The sequence below is a fragment of the Anneissia japonica genome, unplaced genomic scaffold, assembly GCF_011630105.1.
Source record: "Anneissia japonica isolate Jap-2015-1 unplaced genomic scaffold, ASM1163010v1 scaffold1483_len710385_cov172, whole genome shotgun sequence".
Taxonomy (NCBI): Eukaryota; Metazoa; Echinodermata; class Crinoidea; order Comatulida; family Comatulidae; genus Anneissia; species Anneissia japonica.
The window spans coordinates 503,866-508,201 of record NW_022732828.1 but is presented as its reverse complement, the minus strand read 5'-3'; the positions used below and the strand labels follow the sequence as shown (position 1 = coordinate 508,201).

The following is a 4,336-nucleotide window of genomic DNA, read 5'->3' as shown; positions in this document are numbered from 1 at the left end:
ATGCTTACCTAAGATTATACTGACACTGGTTCAAGTCACGGTCAAGTAGTTAAAAATCACCTAAAATCATCTTATTTTGCGAATTAGCGCCACTCAACTGATCATCGACCCTCCGCCCCTCCACTTCACCTCTCGGAGTCACCCCCACCCACCATCAGCCTCCCATTTCATGACACCTAGATACGCCACTGACTTACATGGCCAGATGAATGAAAATACTCAATCGATGTGCCACCAAATCGTAACCAACCTTCACCATGCCCTCCACGCTGTCACCGGGGACGCAACTGTCAAACAACTATTTTTGGCAGCGATGGGAAGCTACCAATAAACAATCAATAAACTACCAGGTCTCTGGGTTGATTTTCAAGGTACTACATGCCTCAAATTTTTTACTTAGTGGTTAGTTGGTAAAAATCGCACACAATTCATACGACGTCACTGAAAACGCCGGGGACGGCAACTCGGAGATTAATTCGGAGATTAATTTTCCGAATAAAGTTATACTAAATAAATTCTAATGACGAACTATTGTCTTCAGTTGTCCTTGTTGGTCATTCAACTGTCATTCTATCTATTTTTTCGGTGATATTACTATTCTCAAAAATCTATAAAACACCCACATAAAAACGTCACGTCAGATCGATCGGTGGGGACCAGTGGCGACTCCAGCGGGGGGAGAGGGGGATTCAAGTCCCCCACCGGACAGGTGTCAGGCCCACCTGAAGGACAGAGTTCGTTGGGCAGTCATACCATAAAACATATAAAAATAGACCCACACCAAGCTAACACATGTCTGTCACAGTCTGAGAGTCCCATTTCTGGCCATCCAGAGGTTGCTATTCTTTAAAAAAAATCTCATTTGGAGGGAATCCCTTCTCAGCTCCTTTCCCCAGCTCGAGTTGTCGGACAACTTAGTCCCCCCACCCCAGAAAATATATCCTAGAGCCGCCACTGGTGGGGACGCCATGGTGACGCATACTTACCTGGCACAGGAGTGACTTTGATCAAGAAGGAATGTTCTCCCAAGGTGAGGCCTCGGCATTGCAACTTGGCTGAGGTTGACCCTTGCGATTCCCCCAAATGTGAGGAACTCGGGTGTATAATTTATGGTAGCGGGGACTGCGTTCGCGCTAACCCCTAACACGAATTTAAAGATAGAATTAATATGTAAACACTTTAGAAAGAGAATTGGTGTTTGCTTGAATGTGTTGCAGTTTTTGGAAATAAGGGTCCAAAATATCAACATTATGAACAGGAAAATTGTATTAGAAATGTTTTCTGACTATAATAAATATGCAAATTAGTCTACTAACTTAGACTAATTTGCATATTTATTTAATATCATTTCAAGTATAAATATAACACCAATGATTCTGTATTAGAAATGTTTTCTGACTATAATAAATATGCAAATTAGTCTACTAACTTAGACTAATTTGCATATTTATTTAATATCATTTCAAGTATAAATATAACACCAATGATTCTGTATTAGAAATGTTTTCTGACTATAATAAATATGCAAATTAGTCTACTAACTTAGACTAATTTGCATATTTATTTAATATCATTTCAAGTATAAATATAACACCAATGATTCTGTATTAGAAATGTTTTCTGACTATAATAAATATGCAAATTAGTCTACTAACTTAGACTAATTTGCATATTTATTTAATATCATTTCAAGTATAAATATAACACCAATGATTCTGTATTAGAAATGTTTTCTGACTATAATAAATATGCAAATTAGTCTACTAACTTAGACTAATTTGCATATTTATTTAATATCATTTCAAGTATAAATATAACACCAATGATTCTGTATTAGAAATGTTTTCTGACTATAATAAATATGCAAATTAGTCTACTAACTTAGACTAATTTGCATATTTATTTAATATCGTTTCAAGTATAAATATAACACCAATGATTCTGTATTATAAATGTTTTCTGATTATAATAAATATGCAAATTAGTCTACTAACTTTTAATCAATGTGTTTCAACAATGAGGTCATTGTTTGCCATAAGGTAGTACAGAGGAGCGGAGTATGAAGTTGACTTCACCGAGTAAGGCTCGTTGGTCTAGTGGCATGATTCTCGCTTTGGGTGCGAGAGGCCCCGGGTTCAATTCTCGGACGAGCCCTAATTTTTTTTTAATAGATTTTGTAATTAATGTACATTTTATATCTCTTATTAAACAGCGTATAATAGGGATAACCAAAGTACATTGCACAGAAGAATAGTTTGAATACCAGATGCAATATACATGATTTATGTTAATCAAAATCACAACAATCAACTTAGTGTTGAGATTAATATTCAAACACCTTCACATATTTATTTTTAATAATAATAATTGTCGACTTATATAGCGCATATTGTAGATACCTCTACAAAGGTGAAGTGGGAGGGGGACTCGATGATCAGTTGAGTGGCGCTAATTCGCAAAATAAGGTGATTTTTAGATGGTTTTTAACTACTTGACTGACATTTTAAACCAGTATTGTTTATTTCTATTCATGTGACTGCCCACAGGGGTAAAGCTTTCATGTATGATCTTCTATAGTGCGTGCAGCTGTGATGGCCGAGTGGTTAAGGCGTTGGACTCGAAATCCAATGGGATCTTCCCGCGCAGGTTCGAACCCTGCTCGCAGCGTGATCTTTTTTTAAATGAATATTTTCAATTTAATGGTATGAAATTCGATCAAAAACCGAAAGGTCCACTGATTAATCTCAGATAAGAAAGTATAATACATACTCCAAGTATTGAAATACACGCCATCGTGTTGGGATTCAATATTTCGACATTAATTATGTCATCATCAGGAATGATGATGACATAATTAATGTCGAAATATTGAATCCCAACACGATGGCGTGTATTTCAATACTTGGAGTATGTATTATACTTTCTTAAATTCGATCAAATGATACACAAAGATGTATTAAGTTCATAAAATATATTGAAAATAGGCCTTACTCTGCGTATTGGCTAATTCTTTATTTTTTGGTTAATGATGGGCCTTATAATAATGTGAATAAACTGTCAATGACCGAAAGGTCCACGAAAAGTGAAAAAATACATAAAAAAACAATGCAGCTTCATTTTGTCACAAATTTTGAAATGTCATTCATAAAAGACACAAAATATTCCAATTGGGTTTGGTTTATACGGCACGCTGTGTAATGAAAGAATAATACATTTCACAAAGCGAGAATAATTCCACTTCAACAAACCTTACTACTTGGTTGAGTCAAATTCTGAATCAGAGCCTAGCACCTGATTGAGGAAGTACCTCATGAGACAGCCTGTAGTGCAATAAAATGTTGATTGGTATCCAAATGTTAGGCCTATCCTTCTTATTATCTTCTTTTTTTTTTTTTTTTTTTTTTTTTTTTGATAAATATATTCCTCTGCTCCGCATCGAGCACCTTTGTCTTAATGATCTGTTTTCAACCCATATTGCAGATTACATTTCAATTAATTTAACTGTTCCCTGATAAAATCCAGCCTACGAGCTCAGGTCACCCCCGCCCCCAGAAAATATATCCTAAAGCCGCCACTGGTAGGGACGCCATGGTGACGTATACTTACCTGGCACAGGAGTGACTTTGATCGAGAAGGAATGTCCTTCCAAGGTGAGGCCTCGGCATTGCACTTGGCGGAGGTTGACACATTCCCCCAAATGTGGGGAACTCGGGTGTATAATTTATGGTAGCGGGGGACTGCGTTCGCGCTAACCCGTAACACGAATTGAAAGATAGAATTAATATGTAAACACTTTAGAAAGAGTATTGGTGTTTGCTAGAATGTGGTGCAGTTTTTGGAAATAAGGGTACAAACTATCACCATTATGAACTAGAAAATAGGCCATATGGGATATATGCTTGATTTGTATATTTCGCTATCACGCCAAAATGGCATATATATAATGTTTTTATAATTATGTTTTCTACAAATATATTCAATGATAAACTTTATATGGGAGTTTCTTTGGGGTGGGGGGAATTTTCAAGTTTATTATAGACGTATCGATATAGCTTTTAGGCGTAATGTACTACCTTATGGCAAACAATTACCTCATTGTTGAAACACATTGATTAAAAGTTAGTAGACTAATTTGCATATTTATTATAATCAGAAAACATTTATAATACAGAATCATTGGTGTTATATTTATACTTGAAAAGATATACACTTATAAAAACTAACTTTAAAAGATTTAAATACAAAAATTGTAATATTTATTATAAGATGATCGTAATGAAAGTATTAAAAGCCAGAAGAAAAGAAGTGTTGAAATGACACCTGTAGGCCACAGTAT

General features: G+C 35.5%; 4 non-coding genes across 4 annotated transcripts; all 4 read left to right on the top strand.

Annotated features, from left to right (window-relative positions):
• Positions 1-978: 978 nt before the first annotated feature.
• On the top strand, positions 979-1,143 carry LOC117115857. Its single transcript, XR_004446637.1, has one exon. It is a non-coding gene; the product is annotated as a U1 spliceosomal RNA (small nuclear RNA).
• A 939-nt stretch (positions 1,144-2,082) lies between these two features.
• Positions 2,083-2,154, top strand: Trnap-ugg. The gene has a single exon. It is a non-coding gene; the product is annotated as a tRNA-Pro (tRNA).
• Positions 2,155-2,585: 431 nt separating this feature from the next.
• On the top strand, positions 2,586-2,667 carry Trnas-cga. The gene has a single exon. It is a non-coding gene; the product is annotated as a tRNA-Ser (tRNA).
• A 931-nt stretch (positions 2,668-3,598) lies between these two features.
• LOC117115862 lies at positions 3,599-3,758 on the top strand. The gene has a single exon (XR_004446641.1). It is a non-coding gene; the product is annotated as a U1 spliceosomal RNA (small nuclear RNA).
• The last annotated feature ends 578 nt before the right edge of the window (positions 3,759-4,336 follow it).